We start from the raw sequence: 22829 nt of genomic DNA on the forward strand, positions 1-22829 counted from the left end.
AATATCTGTATCCTAAAATATTGATTTGTCAAAGTTTATCAAAGACTTACTTATAAAGTCTTTTATAAATAAAAGACTAGATTTAAACATTTTTGGATTACAGTGGCTCTCCATCACAGGTGATTTCTGCCTCCCACCTATCCCCACCAGGAGAATTCTTGACAATGTCTAGATATATTCAGTCAGGACTGGGTTGAGGGGTGCTACTGGCATCTACATAGCAGAGGCTAGGGATATGTTGCTAAACATGCACAAGATAGCACCACCCTGCCAAGAATGATCCAGTACAAAATATGTCAATAATACCAAAGTTGAGAGTTCCTGGGGCTTCCCTGGTGGTTCAGAGAGTAGAAAATCTGCCTGCAATGTGGAAGACCAGAGTGCAATCCCTGGGTTGGGAAGATTTTCTGGAGAAGGGAATGGCTACCCACTGCAGCATCCTTGCCTGGAGAATTTCACGGACAGAGGAGCCTGGTTGGGTACAGTTAACGGCGTCGCAAAGAGTTGGACACAACTGAGTGACTAACACTTTCACTTTAAGAGTCCCTGAATTAACGCTTACTCCTTGGAAGGAAAGTTATGACCAACCTAGATAGTAAATTAAAAAGAAGAGACATTACTTTGCCAACCAAGGTCCGTCTAGTCAAGGCTATGGTTTTTCCAGTGGTCATGTATGGATGTGAGAGTTGGACTATGAAGGAAGCTGAGCGCCGAAGGATTGATGCTTTTGAACTGTGGTGCTGGAGAAGACTCTTGAGAGTCGACTGTAAGGAGATCCAACCAGTCCATTCTAAAGGAGATCAATCCAGGGTGTTCATTGGAAGGACTGATGCTAAAGCTGAAACTCCAATACTTTGGCCACCTCATGCGAAGAGTTGACTCACTGGAAAAGACTCTGATGCTGGGAAGGATTGGGGGCAGGAGGAGAAGGGGACGACGGAGAATGAGATGGCTGGATGGCATCACCGACTCGATGGACATGAGTTTGAGTGAACTCCGGGAGTTGGTGATGGACAGGGAGGCCTGGCGTGCTGTGCTTCATGGGGTCACAGAGAATCGGACACGACTGAGCGACTGAACTGAACTGAATTAAACCAAGCAATTACTAACCCAAAATTGAGGCATTCACTCATTCAATAATTTTCATTAAGCTTCTCAGACCTCCAAGACAAAACTCTTTTTCAAGTACTGCTAGTTTCTAAATAAACATGGAGGCTGAAAGATACTTAATATCATCTAATCTACTGCTTTTCAAAATGTTCAGGGAAAGATTTATTTCAAGGGTCATCTTGGCAGTGGATGGAAAGAGCTCACTGAATGTAATAAAAACTACTGCCAAATAAATTGCCTTGTATTGCATACTGGAACCTGAGTGGCAGTGCAAATACAATTCTAATAATATATTCTACAATATACTACATTCTGCCACCTCCAAAACCATCACATGATTACAATCTGGCCAGAGAGACTAAACATGCATACAAAATGATAAATATTTACATTAAAAGTGGCCAAACAAGACTAAAAAGTGTAAAGATGGGGACTTTCCTGGCATTCCAGTGGTTTCAAAGCCAGCAACGTGGGTTAGGGATCCCTGATCAGAGAACTAAGATCCCACATGCTGTGAACTGTGATAAAAAACAAAACCTAGAACTTTTTTAAAAAATGTATAGACAAAACATTTAATGGTCAAGCTAGTATTTACTAACTCTGTGTGCTGAGCTGAACACTGTGCTACCGTACTTTATACAGTTAATCCTCAAACAAGTATACAAGTGTAAGTATAGTGTTATACCCAATGACAAAAGAGAAAACTGGTTTAAAGAAGCAAAGTATTTTGCCCAAGGAGCACCTCAAAATAAATATTCAATGGGACTTCCCTGGTGGTCCAGTGGTTAAAAATCCACCTACCAATGCAGGGGACAGAGGTTCGATCCCCGGTCCAAAAAGATCCCACATGCTGCGGAGCCACAGCTAAATCTGTGTGCCACAACCACTGAGCCTATCTGCCCAAGTGCCCGTGTCAGCAGCAAGAAGCCTGTGCGCCAAAACAAAAAAGCAGCCCCTGCTCTGTAGAGAAAGCCTGTGCGCAGCAACAAAGACCCAGTGCAGCCAACAATAAAGAGTAAACATTCAACAGGTATAAACACATGGTTTCAAGTTCTGAACACATGGTTTCAAGTTCTTTGTATCATATACTCCTTACAACATCCTCAGATGGTATTTTACAGAGGACAAAAGTAGAATGATTACTTCAATGAATTTGAGTAGCAGTGATGGTGATAGTAGGTAATAGGCTGGTGCATAAAAGTAATTGTGGTTTCATACCGTGAATTTTAAATCATAACTAGGTGCAAACACATCTTTATTCATCAAAATAGGAGCCATTAAAATCAACACATTTTTGCCAACAAGAAATAAGTTCGCTTATTCCTGTAGTGTAAAAATCCATGCTTTGGGATTCGATGAACTCTTGGAAAGCATTTTCTGCCTCCTGCTGGTTGTGGAAGAGTTTTCCCTGGAAAAACTTGTTGAGATGCTTGAAGAAGTGGTAGTCAGTGGGCGAGAGGTCAGGTGAATATGGCGAACAGGCAAAGCTTCATAGCCCATTAATATCTTGCAATAACTGAAGAAAGAACTGGTGGAGGAATAAGAAATCATTTTTTTTAAACCGGGCGATACTAAGCTCCCAATATATCATGCAATATTCTTAAGTGGAAAGTATTATAGTTTTTATTTTTCCCCCCAGTGGGAAAACTCTCCATTTGCTTATATCAAACACAAGGTTGAAAGTCTTAGGAGATATTTAAGACCACAAACTCATAGTAAGAATTGGTTAAAAGCCAAACAGTATCAAAGATATCAAATGGTTGGTTACTTGAACTGCCCCATTATCACCTTCAACTACTTGGTAATGAAAGATTAAATGCATCCAAAAGGTTAGTAAAGTTTCTGAAAAAAGGAACTAGAACAAAAGATAACATAACATTTTCAACCTGACTAGAAATAGATTTTTAAACTTGTGGGATAAAATTACTTGCAATGTGGTTTTTTAGTAATATTGCTACCAATCAAGAATATATATGGCCTAGTTGGGAGAACAAGAACAGTCTCTGATAAGGAACAGAGCCAGTGTAAGAGATAGAAGATATAGCCAGAATAGACTCTAAATGCAAACTAAACTGCTGGAATTTTCTCCTGCAAGCAATGGGAAACTATGGGTTTCTGAATTTAAAAAGAACTGGAAACAAAGAACTTTTCACAAAGTTAAAATCTTTTTTACACTGTAACCAGTTGATTAAGAGAAATGCAAGTAGAGCAGTCAATAGAGACGATGTTTTAATACTTTATGCATGGGAAGATAAGGAAATAGCAGAAGGAAAAGGGATAATTTCAAACAATGTTTATAATAAAGGATGATCTGACTGGCTTTGGAGACCAGGAACCAAATACAATTCTGTAACACTGAGCATGATAGTTGAACCTGGCAGAAATTACAGGACCTTAAAATAGGAAAATTCAGAGAATAAGGTTTTCTCCCAGGGAAAAAAGGAAAGGGGAGAACTGGAAAGACAATAAAATAATTTTAGAAGTATTGCATTTAGAGTGGGAATTCTGTCTTGCTGTTAACTGCATGCAAGCCTTTCATTTCAAAAGCTAGAAAAGAAAATTTGTAAGTGATTTACATAGTCACATCTTACACATTTATTTGTAAAGCTTTTCAGTTTTTATAGTAATTCAAGCACATTATTTCATTTGATCTCAACAGGTGCCCTAAAAGGTGAGCAGGTCAGATATCCCCATTGTCCAGAAGACATGCAAGCACTGTAAGCTAAGTTTCAGAGCTAGAAGTTAACAGAACAGGAAATAAAAGCCAGATAAGTGAACCTTCATGTGGCTCTGCAGTGCTAAGCTAATTGTCTCTGTAAAACAATACCATACTGACTACAGGCTTCCTTTAAAAAAAAAAAAAAATCACATTTACATCGTTCTTCTACCTTTAAAACATGATTATGCAAAATTCATCTTTTCTCACCTGACTGCTTCATTTAACTTCACTGTTGTATGTCATTTGATACCATCACTTCTTGGTAAATGGATGGGGAAACAATGGAAACGGTGACAGACTTTATTTTCTTGGGCTCCAAAATCACTGCAGATGGTAACTGCAGCCATGAAATTAAAAGATGCTTGCTCCTTGGAAGAAAACTATGACACACCTAGACAGTGTATTAAAAAGCAGACACATCACTTTGCCGACATAGGTCCACAGAGTCAAAGCTATGGTTTTTCCAGTTGTCATGTACGGATGTGACAGCTGGACCATAAAGAAGGTTGAGCACTGAACAATTGATGCTTTTGAAATGTGGTGCTGGAGAAGACTCTTGAGAGTCCCTTGGACTGCAAGGAGATCCAACCAGTCAATTCTAAAGGAAATCAACCCTGAGTATTCATTGGAAGGACTGATGCTCAAGCTGAAGCTTCAATACTTTGGCCACCTGTTACCAGGAGTCGACTCATTAGAAAACACCCTGATGCTGGGAAAGAATGAAGGCAGGAAAAGGGGATGACAGAGGATGAAATGGTTGGATGGCATCACCGACTCGATGGACCTGAGTTTGAGCAAGCTCCAGCAGATACTGAAGAACAGGGAAGCCTAGTGTGCTGTAGTCTATGGGATCACAAAGAGTCGGACATGACTGAGCAACTGAACAACAACAAATACCAAAAATTTTAAATAAACCCTCACTAACAATTCCTTTTCTAAAAATTTATCGTACAGAGTATGTTAGGAACAATTTGGGTATGTTACTCTACTTTTTCAACTGCAAAATTTAAAATCTAAATATAGATTAAGTATTTCCAATGAAAGTCTATCATTCTAATTGAAATGTGTCATCAGTATAAAATACACACTAGATTTTAAAGATTCAGCACAGGGGGAAAAATGGGCTTCCCTGGTGGCTCAAATGGTAAAGAACCTGACTTCAAGGTAGGAAGACCCAGGTTCAGTCCCTGGGTTGGAAAGATCCCCTCGAGAAGAGAATGACCACCCATTCCCATATTCCTGCCTGGAGAATTCCACAGACAGAGGAGTCTGGTGGGCTGGGCTGGACACTGGCACAAAGAGTTGGACACAACTCAGTGAAAAACACTTCCCCACACTTTCACGGGGGGAAAAAAGGAATACAAAACATTTCATTATTTTTTGCATTTAATACAGGCAGAGATGGTAATTATTTTTAGACATTGTGTTAAACAGAATATACTATTAAGAGAGTCCCCTAGTGGTCTAGTGGTTAGAATTCCAGGTGTTAACTGCTGTGGCCTAGGTTCAATCGCTGGTGGAGGAACTGAGATCACACAAGCTGCACAGTGAGGCAGAAAAAGAAAAAAAAAAGAAAGAAAAAAAGAATGTCACCTGTTTATTTCAAATATTTTTAATGTAGCTACTAGAGTATGAAGCCCAGTATGAACTGACATGGAACAAAAAAAGCAAGTGAATTAATTAATGATACCTATATATCACCCAGGGATTTCCCTGGTGGCTCAGATGGGAAAGAATCTGCCTGCAATGCAGGAGACCCAGGTTTGCTCCCTGGGCTGGGAAGATCCCCTGGAGAAGGAAATGACAACCAACTCCAGTATTCGTGTCTAGAAAATCCCATAGAAAGAGGAGCCTAGTGGGCTACAGTCCGTGGGGTTGCAGAGTCAGACATGACTGAGTGACAAACACACACGTACATATCATTCCATTTTTATAAATGTACATAAAAACGTGTATAAAGTTATTCACAAAAAATCCAGAAAAATATACAGAATATTGTTTTCACTTAGTATCTCTGAAAAACAAGGATAACTTATTTATCAGATTTTACTTCCTGTACAATTTGGACACCTTACAAAACACTGACAAAAAATGTGTTAGTTTTATAATTTGAGGGGGGGAACCACATAGATAATACTTTTTGTACCTTCTTAAAGTACAAAACATTAGCAGAAGCACCAAAGCCCTTTCAAGAGTTCTAGAACAATTAGGCAAATAGAAGGAATCAATATATTATCCCTAAGATCCTAAACAAGTTTATAAACAATGCAACAATAAGAATTTATAAATAAATCACTTAAGCAATCATTAAAACCCTTCAGAAGTCAGGACTTCTACCACACAAAAATGAATACATTTGTAATTTAAAAATGAGAGGAAACCAGTTTACCAAAGGAGTAACAGCATTAAAGAAAAATTCCAAAACAGACTACTAACACTTTATAATATAGTAAGTCAAGTTCATCTTTCATTGTATTAATAATATACAATCACAAACTCAATCCTAATTAGAAACTCACAGGGTTAATATTTTGCTTTCCAGATGCCTATTTGTATGCCTATTTTATAAAGATTTTCTCCTTCCCCTTTAATCTTAGGTTGTCGATCCTTTTAATCAGTTTCTTTCCCTGAAACCCATGTATCACAAGTTGTAGGTCTCTAAAAGTGCATTGTCAAGATATACCAACTTTTGACCTCAAGTGATTTACAGTTTACTAGAGGAAAAAAAAGACTCCAAAGGTCAGCAAATTAGTAGATGATTATCTCTAAATAGATGGTTTATTGGTATGCAATTCAACAATTGGCAATTTAAAAAAAAATCTGCATTGTCATTGAAGGAATACCAAATAATCATTTCAGAATTATCAGAACAAGGAAACTGACTAAAATTAATAATCCATAGAGAATACTTTCAGGACCAGAAGTTATGTTATCAAAATAGGAAAGGCGAATTTGAGAAGGAAGAAGACTGATGAGGATACAAATGTCACCAAGTTTAGAACCCACTGAACTTTTAGCACTACAGAATTGCTGACTGAGGATATGAGTAATGTTCTGATTTTGACTAGTCTTAGAAAGAAGTAAAACATAACGAGGATATTATAAGAAATAAGAATGAAAGGTCAATCTGAAAGATTACTGTACAGAAACCCTATAGTTATAAAAGGTTACTAAACTATTCATCCATTCAACAATGTAAGTACTCATTTGGTACAAAAAAACGGGATAGTCACTGGCAAGAAGATTGCTAAGGCAGAGCGTCTAAATTCTTAAGGAACTTAAATTCTAGTATAAAAAACAAGTATAGTGTACAAGCAAACAAACAAAACCTCTACAGAACTTCAATGATAAGTAAGTGCTGCACTACAACTGCAGAAAATGCTACAGGAATTACCTGTGGAAGAGCACCCTAAGAAAACTTGTATAAATAGGAAAGAATATAAGACCCAAGACATATATGAAAGGCTTCCATTACACAAAAGGAAAAAAGTAAACAAAACACTAATTCAAGCACTCTAACATGAGTAAAATTAAACAAATGGTTTCTAAACATAAAATTTTAAATCCCCATAATGAAACTCAACTCTAAAAACTATGCTATCTTTTTAAGCCTATTTTAAAGTGTAGTAAAAATGACCTAGTGAAAAATACCCTTGACTAATGCTTGAGAGTCAGTAAGAGAAACTAGTAAAGCTGAGCAGAACTTGATCTCACTACATACGTAAGCTGTTTATAAATAGAGCAACAAATTGTTTTCCCCCACTGACTTTCACTATTATTTCAGAGATGATAAAAGCTTTACCTCAACACAAAATTACAATTATCCATCACTGACTCAGTCTATGATAACCAATTCACAAATTCCTACAAAACTGCTTAATCAAATTATTGATAATCACACAAACTGTTCAAAATATATTTATGAAAACATAATACAGTTCATTGCTAGTCCATGTAAGTATCATAAAAGAGGTTTGTATTCTTTCTCTTATTTATGGATAAGCATTTATGAAGTGCTTAATATATATACCAGGCACTATGCTAATTATTCTTGATATATCATTTCAATTAATCCTCAAGACTCTGAGGGGATCTGAATATTCCACTTCAAAAGGTGACATTTTGGCAAAAGGGTTATTTTGAGATAAGGCAATTAAAAAACAGCATACAACAGAAAAAAACTGCCTTCCCCTTTCAGACTTAAAAACCAGGGCATAAATTTCCCTTTTAAAATTAACATGAATTTTTGTTCCTAACAGTACCAGAAAGAGGAACTCAATCCTCAGAGTTGACTCTTATCAATGCAGATGACACTGACATAAATCTGCATAATAAACCTGACTAAAATAACCTTTATATTCACTAGTTGCTCCCACATATTTACATTCCCACAATTTGCAGTTCCTAAAAGGCCTCTTTCCTTTGTCTTGTCTCTAATCCACAATTTATCGCTCAGACTCGCTGCTTCTGTGGTCTCCAATTCTTTCCTCTGTAGCCCTCCGTATGCATTAAGTGACAAACCATTTCTTCTGTTACTCTTTCTTTTGTCAGTTTAATTTGCAGAGCCCTAAACAAAGAACCTAGGAGAAAAGAAAAAGGTTTTTCCTTCCCTCATTTCTCCATTGCTCAGTCATGTCCGACTCTTTGTGACCCCATGAACGGCAACACACCAGGTCTCCTTGTCCATCACCAACTCCCAGAGTCTATCCAAACCCCGTCCATCGAGTCAGTGATGCCATCCAACCATCTTATCCTCTGTCTTCCCCTTCTCCTCCTGCCCTCAATCTTTCCCAGCATCAGGGTCTTTTCCAATGAGTCAGCTCTTCACATCAGGTGGCCAAAGTATTGGAGTTTCAGCTTCAACATCAGTCCATCAGTCCTTCCAAAGAACACCCAGGACTGGTCTCCTTCAGGATGGACTGCTTGGATCTCCTGGCAGTCCAAGGGACTTTCAAGAGTCTTCTCCAACACCACAGTTCAAAAGCATCAATTCTTTGGCGCTCAGCTTTCTTTATAGTTCAACTCTCACATTCATACATGACCACTGGAAAAACCATAGCCTTGACTAGACAGACCTTGGTTGGCAAAGTATGTCTCTGCTTTTTAACATGCTGTCTAGGTTGGTCATAATTTTCCTTCCAAGGAGTAAGCGTTTTTTAATTTCATGGCTGCAATCACCATCTGCAGTGATTTTGGAGCCCCCCAAAATAAAGTCTGACACTGTTTCCACTGTTTCCCCATCTATTTCCCATGAAGTGATGGGACCAGACGCCATGATCTTAGTTTTCTAAATGTTGAGCTTTAAGCCAACTTTTTCACTCTCCTCTTTCTCTTTCATCAAGAGGCTTTGTAGTTCCTCTTCACTTTCTGCCATAAGGGTGGTGTCATCTGCATATCTGAGGTTACTGATATTTCTCCCGGCAATCTTCATTCCAGCTTGTGCTTCCTCCAGCCCAGCGTTCCTCATGATGTACTCTGCACAGAAGTTAAATAAGCAGGGTGACAATATACAGCCTTGACGTACTCCTTTTCCTATTTGGAACCAGTCTGTTGTTCCATGTCCAGTTCTAACTGTTGCTTCCTGATCCGCATACAGATTTCTCAAGAGGCAGGTCATGTGATCTGGTATGCCCATCTCTTTCAGAATTTTCCACAGTTTAATGTGATCCACACAGTCAAATAAGGCAGAAATAGTCAAATTGGCATAGTCAATAAGGCAGAAATAGATGTTTTTCTGGAACTCTCTTGCTTTTTTATGATCCAGTGGATGTTGGCAATTTGATCTCTGGTTCCTCTGCCTTTTCTAAATCCAGCTTGAACATCTGGAAGTTCATGGTTCACGTACTGCTGAAGCCTGGCTTGGAGAATTTTAAGCATTACTTTACTAGCATGTGAGATGAGTGCAATTGTGCGGTAGTTTGAACATTCTCTGGCATTGCCTTTCTTTGGGATTGGAATGAAAACTGACCTTTTCCAGTCCTGTGGCCACTGCTCAGGTTTCCAGATTTGCTGGCATATAGAGTGCAGCACTTTCACAGCATCATCTTTCAGGATTTGAAATAGCTCAACTGGAATTCCATCACCTCCACTAGCTTTGTTCGTAGTGATGCCTTCTAAGGCCCACTTGACTTCACATTCCAGGATGTCTGGCTCTAGGTAGCTGATCACACCACTGTGATTATCTGGGTCGTGAAGATCTTTTTTGTACAGTTCTTCTGTGTATTCTTGCCACCTCTTCTAAATATCTTCTGCTTCTGTTAGGTCCATACCATTTCTGTCCTTTATTGAGCCCATCTTTGCATGAAATTTTCCCTTGGTATCTCTAATTTCTTGAAGAGGTCTCTAGTCTTTCCCATTCTGTTGTTTTCCTCTATTTCTTTGCACTGATTGCTGAGGAAGGCTTTCTTATCTCTCCCTGCTATTCTCTGGAACTCTGCATTCAAATGCGTATATCTTTCCTTTTCTCCTTTGCTTTTCGCTTCCCTTCTTTTCACAGCTATTTGTAAGGCCTCCTCAGACAGCCCTACAACCTCTGAATCAAGCACAAGTACAACCCCCATTCTGCAGATAAGGAATCAGATTTTCATAGGTTAACCTGCCCAGAGTCACATACAAGTCAAGAAGCACCAATATGATTCCATAGTATGAGTACTTAACCGGTGCAAGGTTCGTAACTATGATGTCTATCAGAAAAGCCCATAATTCATCCATTCACATTTAATATTTGTAAAGAAAGCTAATTAAGAACATGTGAAAGTTAGACAACTGCCCCCCCATCCATCAATAAACACATTTATGGTCAACACCGAATAAATGGAACTGTTCTGAATCTCAAATTCTGTCAGGCTACAGGAGGTGACTAGGTTAGAACAGTCTCTGGGATGAAACTTACAAGTAAGGCTAAGGTTTAACAAGTAAATGATTAAAAAGTACAAATTGATAACATCCATCTACCATAATAAGCAGTGAGATACTAAAATAAAAACACGTAGCCCCTACCCTCAAGGAGTTTACAATTTACAGGTTCAAAGTTCTTCACTGTAATTCAAGTACAATTTAAACACTAAAAATTTCTTTCCTAAAAAAAGATTCTTACCAAAAAAGATAGTGTTAAACAAGGTAACTCTAAAAGAAGGCTAAACTACAAGTAGAAAAATCCAAGGGCTTTGGAGAAAAATAAACCGAGTTCAAATACCTGCTATCAGTTACAACAGGAATCAGGATAAAATAATCTCTCTGAGCCTCTATTTGGTCACAAAGTTGTTAATGTTTAGAACTATATACAAAGGATGACACTAAGAGATGGGGCAAAGGATACAGTTCTGGGTAGGGTTAGGGGAAAGAAAATAGTACCGTGATTCAGCCAAATTAAATACTATTCTCACTATAAAACTGAAATAAAAGGATAAGGCATAAAGTATAAGGGTAAGAAATAAAGTATAAAAGAGTAAAATATAAAAAGAACACTGTCCCTTTAAGATGCCTACAAAGAACCACCAAATTTCCTTTCATAAACTCTTAGGTGTCTACTGATTACTTGGAAGTGAATCATTATTTTGAAAAATGTCTGCAGCTTATTTGCTTATTTGTATAGTCCTCAGATAAATCACCTGGCCAAAGGTTTAACTCTGGGGTTCATAATACAATTTCCTTGAATGCTCTGATGGTTATATGCAATAACGAAAATGTTCTGTATCTGCAGTAATAACATAGCCACACTGGCCATATATAGCTAACAAGCACTTGAAATGTGGCATGTGTAACTGAAGAACTGAATTTTTAATTTTAGTTAATCCAAATTTAAATAGTCACATGTGGCTAGTGGCCACTATACTAGAGAACAGAGCCCCCGAGAAACATGTGTTCACGTGCACCTTCATAAACTAAACTTACAGTAACATTCACAGTAACATTTACTAATAATAACCAAAAGTTAGAAACAACTCACCAACAGTAACACAGTTAAATAAACCTTGATATATAATTTTTTAAAAATTATAAGTCTGCAACACTATAAAAGGAACCTTACAATTTATTTGCGTATTATTTAAGCAATTCTGTGACTCTGGCCATTTCAAACAACTAATAAATTCTCTTAATCCAACTTAGTCTCTAAGGGACTATCCATACTTACTTCAAAGCCATGCCTTTGAGGACAGAGACTTCATCTAATACTTCCTTATATCCCACCCAAAGTCTTCAGATTATAAATATTCAGTATTCACCTATAATCTCCTGAATAAATTAGTTATAATGATTACTTGTAGACGAAAGAAAAACCAACTCATACATAAGTATCATACAGATAATATAATCAATGTAAAGCTGAATTTTAAAAACCTGATTAAAAACAAACTTTTCTTTCACACTAAGTATAATACAAATGCATTCTAAGCTATAACTATGATTAAACAACAATATAAAGTTTTCTTAGTAAAATTGGATAAGACTTTGCAACAGCTTCTGCTTAAGCTTTAAGGGGAAAATGGAGAACATGGGATAAGAAAACAGTTTCTGGGCGTCCAGAGGCAGTAACAACAGAGCCATTAAACCACACAACAGGGCAACAAAATGAGCGCTAAACAGAGAATCAACCTGTACATGAGATCCAACCCCAGTCCTACTGCTAACTACTGGTGCAAAATTAATCCAACAGCCACATATGTGGCATCTCTGCCTCTGATCTGCCAAAAAGCATTGATTTTTTTTTTTTTTTGGAGGAGCAAGGGGAGTTAAAATTTCAAATCCAGCTCTATCTGGACAGAAATTCAGAAAGAAAGAAAAACAACTTTCTGAAGCGCCCCTTATGTCCCAAACATTACACAAAAGTGAGCACCTAAATTTAAGTACTTTTAAAGTACAACCAAATCCTAGCAGAGCACCCAGTCAGTTCACTCACAGGAGTCAGTTAATTAATTTAAATATATACAATCTCACAGGCATTTCTGAAGCACTCAAAATACAGAAAACCTACGTCTTAGGTCAAATCAAAATAAGGCTTTAAGTGACATTATCAAACATTTTTTGTGACAATGTAAAATCCTCAAAACAAGAAATTATATTTTAACACAAACTCTCAATTTTTTTCATGTGAACTTTCTGATACTACTGTGAAGCCAAAACAGTTACAAATTACATGTCCAACAAGCATAATCCAAAAAATAATTTAGATAGAAATAGAAATACAACCATAATTTCTAATATTTGGACAACTACACACTGTAAAATAACATAAAATGGCATGGTGGTGGGAGCAAATACTTATTAAGTATCTACTACATGTCAGAATATTTTGCTCAGTACCTTCCATACCCTATTTTATCTTTTTCAATCATCTTCCTAGATGGCCACCTGTTAAAGATAAGGAAAATGAAGGTGTGGCTAGGAATTACAGCACTGAATAACCTTCCAACTCAGCTGATCTTAAAAGTCTTTCTGCTACATTACTATAATTATTTTCATTTTTCCTACTGACTTTTGCCCAAAATCAAAATAGGCAAACTAAGCCCACAGGCCAAATAAGGCATACCTTGTTTTTATAAACAAAGTTTTACTGGAACACAGATTCATTTGGCCATCTCTGCAAGGTAAAAGCAGAGCTGGATACCTGCAACAGAACCGGTACAATCTGCAAAGCTTAAAATATTTACTACTTGGCCTTTTACAGAAATTTGCCAACCCCTGCCTTAAAGTATCAAAAATGCAAAGAACCTCAGAGGCCTCAAAACTTCAATGTTTAGCGTCTTTTGAGACAACTATTAAGAAAGAAGGAACTTCAAAATTACATGAGAGAAACTGCTTGAAACTTTATAATGTTTAAAGCATAATAAGCTCAAATTTATAAAAATGATAAAAATAAATAGCTTGATTATGAAGTTACTGAACCCGTGTTATTTGTTTTGAAGGGAAGGTGGTAAGGTATGGGATCTCCGTTTGGGATCTCAGTACCCTGACTAGGGATGGAACCTGTGCCTCCTCCTGCAGGGGAAGGGCAGAGTCCTAGCTGCCAGGGAATTCCCCATGACACCTTATTCTTAACAATTAAACTGTCTTCTGTAGTAGGAACTGATGGAGGAAAAACTTCACAATTCACCATATTAAAACATATTTAATAAGCATGTATCTTTTTACTACGTACCTACATTTTTTTCATGAAGAACATCTTCAGTATAGCAAAACAGAGCCTGGTATTTTCAGTAGTTTATACTTCACTTCACACTTTTTAATACATTCACTGAATTTATTACACTTGGATCAAACCAAACATTTATGATTACTCAAGGGTCTATAGTTGATTTTCTCGTGTTGAAGGAGCTTTCTCCCCCCCCACTCCCCCGTGGTATGTGACATTCTCACTGCTTTCATTCCAAGTAAAAAATCTTCCAATTAAATCATTTTATCTTCATTCAAAATATACTTCATTATCCAAATACACTTAAACAATTTGCTTAAATTAAGCCAGCATGAGGAAATGCTTGATTACAGTGTTACAAACATTTTCTTTCTTCATTTAGTAATTTTAAAAACGAGTCCTATAGTGGTAAAGTACAGTCTATAATCTCCAGTATAGATAGATCAATAAGTCCTACAACATATGAAATGTACATAACTGTTAATGAATACCTTGATTTTGATGACTTTATAAACACTGTCACAAAATCTTATATTGTTTCCTTTTTAAGAAAAATGTCAAGATCAAAGGAAAACAACCCAAAACTATTTAGTCTGCAACAACTCTGGAGTTATTCCCAGAAAACACACAAGGCCGTGTCAACACTGAAAAATATGGTGTAATTCACCATATTAACAGATTTAAAAAATTCAAATGGTCACCTCAATAGATGCAGAAAGGCATTTGACAAAATTCAACATCCATTCATGATTAAAAACACAAACAAACAACCCCCCTCAAACTCTCAGTAACCTCAGAATAGAGGGAAATTTCCTTAATCCAATTTAGAGAATCTACAAAATGACTTGCATTTAGCATTAATTACACATTGAAGGTGAAAGACTGAATGCTCTAAGATTGTGAACAAGGCAAGGATGTTCCCTTTCAACCCTACTAATCACTGGAAGTCCTAGACACTGCAAAAAGTCAAGAAAAAAAAAGACTAGGAAAGGAAGGTAGGTTTCTCTATTCATAAATGACATGACTGCCTCCTTAGACAAATTCCAAGATTATCTATAGGAAAAAGCTCCTAAAAGTTATAAATGAGTTTACTTAAAACTCAGAATACAAAGACAACAAATAAAAATTGATTGCATTTCTACATACTAGTGATGGTCAACTGGAAAGACAGGTTTTAAAAATGACATTTGCAATAGGACTAAAAAACTGAAATACTTAGGTATAGAACTAATAAAACATTTGCAGGATCTACATGTTGGAAACTATGAAACATTCATGAAAGAAATAAAAGACCTAAATAGAGAGAAACATCATGTTCATAGATTGGAAAACTATTTTGTTAAGATGTCAATTATCAAACTAATCTACAACAAGCTCAAAATCTTCAATTCAGTTCAGTCGCTCAGTCATGTCCGACTCTGTGACCCCGTGGAATGCAGCACGCCAGGCCTCCCTGTCACATCACCAACTCCTGGAGCTTACTCAAACTCATGTCCATTGAGTTAGTGATGCCATCCAACCATCTCACCCTCTGTCGTCCCCTTCTCCTCTCTCCTTCAGTCTTTCCCAGCATCAGGGTCTTTTCCAATGAGTCAGCTCTTTCCATCAGGTGGCCAAAGTATTGGAGTTTCAGCTTCAGCATCAGTCCTTCCAATAAGTATTCAGGACTGATTTCCTTTAAGATGGACTGGTTGGATCTTCTTGCAGTCCAAGGGACTCTCAAGAGTCTTCTTCAACACCACAGTTCAAAAGCATCAACTCTTTGGCGCTCAGTTTTCTTTATGGTCCAACTCTCACATCCATACATGACTACTGGAAAAACCATAGCCTTGACTAGACGGACCTTTGTTGGCAAAGTAATGTCTCTGCTTTTTTATATGCTGTCTAGGTTGGTCATAACTTTCCTTCCAAGGAGCAAGCATCTTTTAATTTCATGGCTGCAGTCACCATCTGCAGTGACTCTGGAGCCCCCAAAAATAAAGTCTGCCACTGTTTCCCCATCTGTTTGTCATGAAATGATGAGACCAGATGCCGTGATCTTAGATTTCTGAATGCTGAGTTTTAAGCTAACTTTTTCACCCTCCTCTTTCACTTTCATCAAGAGGCTCTTTAGTTCTTCTTCACTTTCTGCCATAAGGGTGGTGTTATCTGCATATCTGAGGTTATTGATGTTTCTCCCAGCAATCTTGATTCCAGCTTGTGCTTCATCCAGCCCAGCGTTTCTTATGATGTACTCTGCATATGTTAAATAAGCAGAGTGAGCAATATACAGCCTTGACGTATTCCTTTCCCTATTTGAACCAGTCTGTTGTTCCATGTCCAGTTCTAACTGTTGCTTCTTACCTGCAAAATCCTAGCAGAATTTTATATATTTATAGCAATAAGCTGATTATAAAATTTAGGCAAAAGTACTAAGATAGCTAAAACAATTTTGAAAATAAAAAAGTTGGAGAACTCACATTACCTGATTTCAAGACTTAATTTTAAAGCTATATACTGGCAGGAAAAAAAAATAGCCAAACACAACAATGGAACACACAGGGGGCTAGAAAGAAACCAACACAAATGTAGTCAAATGGTTTTTGACCAAGAGACAAAGACAATTCAATGGAGAACAGTCTTTTCAACAAACAGACATGGAACAACTGGACAAATAGATGAGACTCAACTTACACCTCTACACAAAAAGTAACTCAAAAGTATAACACAGATATAAAGGAAAAATATATAATTTATAGAAGACATAGGAGAAAATCTTTGTGATCTTGGTTTGGCAGAGTTCTTATATACAATACCAAACTAAGACTCATAAAAGAAAATACTGATACTCTGCACTTAACCAAAATTTAAAACTTCTGTACTTCAAAAGACACAGCTGAGAAGGAAGGAAAAGGCAGGCCACAGACTGGAAGAAAATCTCTGCAAACCACATATCTAACAAAGGACTAGAAAAAAATCAGACAATAAGAAAATTCAATTTAAAAATGGAAAAAGATTTGGAACTTGGGACACTTCAGCAAAGATATGCAGATGGCAAGTAAGCACAGAAGAGATGTTCATCATCAATATTCACAAGAAAAATTCAAATAAAAACCACAACAAAATACTGCTATATATATACCCATTACAATGACTAAAATTAAAAACAGTGATCATACCAAGTGTTGATGAGGATGTAAAGTAACTAGAATACTCATACATCACCACGGAGAATATAATTTAGCCTCTTTGGAAAATGCCTTTTACAGCATATATTTTCCTACACTACTCTGACAAGTTGCCACAAATTTAGTGGCTTAAAACAACAACTTATTACTTCACAGTTCTGTAGGTTAAATATCTGACACAAGTCTGTCTAGGTGAAAATCTGTTGGCAGAACTCCATTCTCTTCCACGAGGTCTAAAGATTAATCCATTTCCTGGCCTTTTCCAGAGACCGTATTTCTTAGCTTATGCCCCAGATTCTCCAACCTCAAAACCAAGAACTCTGCATCTCTCTGTGTTACATCTTTCTACCTTCTCTTCCCCTTTTAAGAACCTTTGTGATACTCTAGGCACAGCACCTGGATAACCTCAGGATAAACTCTATTTTAAAGTCAGTTGATTAATACGAGCTACAACTTTAATTCACTTTTGTCATGTAACCTAATTTATTCACAGTTTCCAAGGAGCAGAACATCTTTGTGGGCCACTATTCTACCTAACACATATTTTTAAAGTTAAACATACACTTCCCACGTGACCCAGAAATTTCACTTGGAGGTGCTTATCCAAGGCTTGTGTTCACATAAAAACTTGATTTATAGCAGCTTTATTCGTAGTCCAAACAAAAAACTCAATGTCTTTCAACTGGTAGATGGATAAATTGTGATGCATCCATACACTGGAATACTACATTCAGCAATATAAAGAACTGCTAATACACTCAACATGAAGAAACACTCAAAAGTATTACACTAAATTAAAGAAACCAGACTCAAAAGGCTAAACTATATAATTCCATTACCTGATATTATAGAAAAGACAAACTACAGGGAAAGACAATAATCAGTATCAGTTGCCAGCAGTTAAAGACTATAAAAGAGCAGTTCAAGGGAATTTCAGGTGCTGGAACTGTTAATGGGTGTCTCAATTTTGGGAGTTGCATAGCTCTATGTATTTGTCAAAATAACTATACAACAAAAAGAGTTAATTTCACTTCACCAAAATTAAAAATAAAGTTAAAACCTTTGTGAAAGAAGGAAAATAATTATATCATTTCTCACCCATCAGACTGGCACAAATTAAAAAATCTGACAATGCCAATCTGGCAAGTCTAAATGTGGATACGGGTGACTCATATACTATTGGCAGGTCTGTAAAATGTTAACTTTAGAGTGTTATTTGGCAGCTGGCAAAGTTGAAAATGCACATCAACCTATGGCTCAGCAATTCATTCCAGAGAAAACTTTACAAATGTGTTCAAGGAGATATGCACACAGATGTTCACTAAACATTGTCTGAAATACTGAAAAACAGAATAACCCTTCAGTCAAGGAATGAACTAATTGTGGTTAGTGGTTATTTAAAAAAGAAAAAAAAATGCATAAGGGAAAAAAATCAACTCTGCTGGCTCCATATATGATTTTTGAGAAGAGTTACAGTTTAACAATAGTATATAGTGTAAAGAACACTGTACTGGAATCTGAAGGCAAGCATTTTAGCATTTAGTTCCAACTCTGCTGCTAACTAATCTATATACCTCACTTTCCTTTTCTTGGAAAATGAAGAGGTTATACTATACAAAGACTATTTCCAACTCAACAAGGATACTGATACGAAAAATGGGCCAAATTTCTTGTATGTGATGAGCTTTTAAATCATATAATAATCATTCAGAAAGATCATATAAACTTCTAAACTCACCCTACTAACTTGGTGGTGGTGGTTTAGTCGCTAAGTCGTCTCCAGCTCATGCGATCCCATGGACTGCAGTCTGCCAGGCACAGTCCCCAGGATTCTCCCGGCAAGAATACTGGAGTGGATAGCCATTCCCTTCTCCAGAGGATCTTCCCGACCCAGGAATCAAACCCAGGTCTCCTGCACTCCAGGCAGATTCTTTACCGACTGAGCTATGAAGGAAGTCCTACTATCTTGGGAAACCCTCAAGTAAAATTTGCATATCCTTTTGTAGTTTATCAGTCTAAAATACGTTACTATTAATAAGTCAGTCTTCTCAAGTTCAAGTTTGTGTGGCCAAACGTCATTCAACTATATGGTAAGATTTACCTGGCTTTGTTTTAACAAAGATAAAATGATGAATTTCTTTCTGTATTTTTTTGCCTGTTTCATCTACAGAGTTCCTACACTATAATAGCTTCCACTTGCTGCTGCTGCTAAGTCGCTTCAGTCGTGTCCGACTCTGTGCGACCCCATAGACGGAAGCCCACCAGGCTCCCCCGTCCCTGGGATTCTCCAGGCAAGAACACTGGAGTGGGTTGCCATTTCCTTCCCCAATGCATAAAAGTGAAAAATGAAAGTGAAGTCGCTCAGTCGTGTCTGACTCTTGGCGACCCCATGGACTGCAGCCTACCAGGCTCTTCCGTCCATGGGATTCTCCACTTGCTACAACAGTATAAAAAGGCTTTTAAAACCTGTAACATGCAAATCTACAGAAAGCTAGTAAATAGTCAGTAGTTTACTATCCAAAAGAGATTATTTAACAATTTCATTATCCCAATACTTACACTTTAAAGACACCAATAACCAGCATGCCACTTTGTTCCTATTGAAGAATTTATTAGGTTATTAATTTCTGGTATAATCCAAAAGCATAATTAGAACACTATCATTAACACGTAACACTTTTAAAACACACAAATATTAACACCTTTCACCTTGACATTAAAATCGAAATTTCAAAATGCTTGTTCCAAGGGCTTGCCAAATCTAAGTTTTCACAATTCTAAACGAGAACGGAGACAAAACACACACTATGTACTACTTCTAAAAACCTCCTAGGCATGAGATTTTAATTTGAAGGTCGACTGCCAAGAAAAACCTTTCGACGGAAACCTAAATTCTGAACATCTTACTGTATGTCAATCAACTAGACAGAAGGTGAGTTATTATCATTAGGAAGTTACATAATTTGAACCCAAGATTGTTTAAACCCTCTCGTTAAACGCAGCTGACAACAATTTACAGGCTTCCAACTTCAACCTGCAAACTTAAATTACCAGAAACGATGAACGGGATTAGGCTTTTCTTTAAAAATGGTTACGAGGAAGTAAGAACTGTTTATTTGTTTCAAGACTGCAGCGAGGAGCCGAATACCAGCAGCTGAGTCAGGCAGAGAAACGACGACTACATTCCGTCTACCAGAGGAAAGTGTTCTTCGCCCCGCCAAGATCCCGGACCCGGCCTGGAGCGAGCCCGAAGAGTTGCGAACCCCGAGGCGCGGGCGCAGAGGGCAGGCGCCTCCCTGCACCTCGGGCCGGGCGGGCAGGAGACCCGCCGTGGTGGGTCGTTAGCCAAGGCAGAGGGAGCGGGCACCGCCAGGCAGCGCTCCTCCGAGGGACAAAGGTTGCGCTGAAACTCTCCGCTGCCGCCCGGGCTCCCGCCGCCTGGAGCAGCCCGCGAAGCAGCCCGGGGTCCCGCCCTGGCCCGTGCGTGGGGGAGGGGTGAGCGCGGCCGCGCCTCTCCCAGCCGCTCGCGGGGACCTGTTGATTAAGACCGCCACCCCGCGCCGCCGCCGCTCAGCCTCTTACCTCCGCGCCACGGCGGCCGCCGCTCGTCCCGCCCCGGCCTCCTCTAAACACTGCAGAAACGACAGCTTCCCAGCGGCACTTAAAATACCGGATAAAGACTCCAGAAACTCGCGATTCCCTACCTCACAATCTTAAATCCCCGCCCCCGCCCCACCGCCAGTCGCCGCCGTCGCCGCCAGTGACTCCACCTCGAGACCGCGCGAGACCGGCCCCCGCGGCCGCCGCGAGGCCGCGCACGCGCTCCCGGGACTCTGGCGCAGTGGGCGCGCCTATCCCAGCCGCTCCTCTGCACGCCTGCCCGCTGTTTGGCAGAGAGGCTGGCGCGACTCGCCCAATCCCGAGCCGGCGCGGAGGACGGGCCCTCTCATTGGTCCGCTCTGCAGCTCCCGAGGGGCCGGCCGCGCGCACTCGCGCGCCTCAAGCGGAAAACGCGAAGTGTTTCGGGCTTTCAGGCGCTAGGGAACTGCTTTTGGCTTGAGCTCACTGACCAGGTTATGTGAGGACGTGAGGTTTCGCTAAGACGCAGTGGGCGGGCTCACGCTCTACAGGCCTTTCTTATCTCCCTGAATGTCCGTCAGCTGCTGAAGAAAATCTAGTTCCCCTTGAGGCTACTCGTCATGTCCTGTGAAGCACGTCACACAATCTAACATTTGTGTAAAAAAGAACCATGGCATACCCGAACACCTGGATGCGTGTGGTGTCCCACGAAAGAATTCTCTGCTACCATGGAAGACTTCAGAAAGCTAGCAGCTAGGACCGAATTCTGAAAACCAGACAGGAAGGATGCCACAGAAGAGGGCCACAGCTGTTGCACAAAACTCAAGTACGTGGGCCAACCCACATCCAGTGCAAGGAAATCCACACGAACAGTCTTCAAGATTCCCTGAAAACTGTTAGTCATATCCAAAAAGGAAAGGAAACAAAAAAGTGTATGTGTGAGAAGAGAGATCGATTTCCTTTTCTAAGTTGTTAAATACGTGAAATAAGTAATAATTCAAGAAACTTCCTTTGGTTCCTCGATGAGTTTTTGTTTGTTTGTTTTCCTTTTAGCTTGAGGTTTCTCAACTTCAGCGATATTGACATTTGGGCCAAATTATTTGGGGGCTGGGGTTTCTCAACTTCGGCAGTATTGACATTTGGGCCAAATTATTTGGGGGCTGTCCTGTGGCGTTTAGGATGTGTAGCAGCATCCCCCCAGTCTCTTCCCCACTAGATACCAACAGCACCACTACCCCCATTTGTGACCGTCAGAGATGTCTCTGCTGCTGCTGCTAAGTCGCTTCAGTCGTGTCCGACTCTGTGCGACCCCATAGACGGCAGCACACCAGGCTCTGCCGTCCCTGGGATTCTCCAGGCAAGAACAGTCTCTAGACGTTGTCAAAGATCTCCTGGGGGACAAACTCACCTCCAGTTAGAATTAACTGATGTAGCTTTTCAAAGAAATGGCCCCCTTAGAAAGTAGTCTCTCTTTACCCATCCCTTCCAGTTGCTTGGCCTCAAGCAGTTTTGCAAAAGACCCCACCCAAAAGAACCCTCGCTTCCACAGATGTTTAGACTCCTCTGTCACAGGATCTTATCCCAGTAAAATGCAGACAACTATCTGTGAGATAGCAGCTACCGGCCTCAAAATATGTGGACATTCCTTTGTGAAGTGCTATACAAACGTTAATTATTATTTTTACTTTCTAAAGGTATTTTACTCTTCAAAGAGAGTAGAACCTATGGCAAATAAAATGTTTATTTCATTTTCTGGTGAATAGAACCATTCCCAGAATCCCCAAGTCACTCAAATTACTTGTGCAAATGAAGGACAGCTCAAAGAATGGGAAGTATAGAAATTGGAGGTAAGGTGACTGGATTTGAGTTTTAGCTTTGATATTAACTAGTTCTGTGATTTGGATGCCTGACAAGTTTCCCTGGCCTCAGTTTTCTCTTGTGTAAATCAACAAGTTAACTACTTTTTTCTCTTTCTAGTTTTAAGATTCTGGAAGTCTCCATCTTATATGAAATATAACATAGATAGCATCAGCTGTTGAAAAAATATACTGTTCATCCCAAAATAGAATAAAATGGGCAATTTGTGGTTTAAGGTCCAGTCAGAAGAATTGACTATCCTTGT

At 38.9% G+C, this 22829-nt stretch overlaps 1 protein-coding gene across 2 annotated transcripts in view; it reads right to left on the bottom strand.

Annotated features, from left to right (window-relative positions):
- The window catches only part of PALS1 (protein associated with LIN7 1, MAGUK p55 family member), a 78270-nt gene extending 57405 nt beyond the window's left edge, over positions 1-20865 (bottom strand). For both annotated transcript variants that reach the window (XM_055436139.2, XM_055436135.2), the window contains exon 1: positions 20711-20865. The gene's annotated coding sequence lies outside the window, so the exon portion shown is untranslated. The remainder of the gene's footprint in view (positions 1-20710) is intronic.
- Positions 20866-22829: the final 1964 nt, after the last annotated feature.

The sequence above is a fragment of the Moschus berezovskii genome, chromosome 9 (assembly GCF_049115385.1).
Source record: "Moschus berezovskii isolate FMDL1 chromosome 9, NW_MosBer_1.0, whole genome shotgun sequence".
NCBI lineage: Eukaryota > Metazoa > Chordata > Mammalia > Artiodactyla > Moschidae > Moschus > Moschus berezovskii.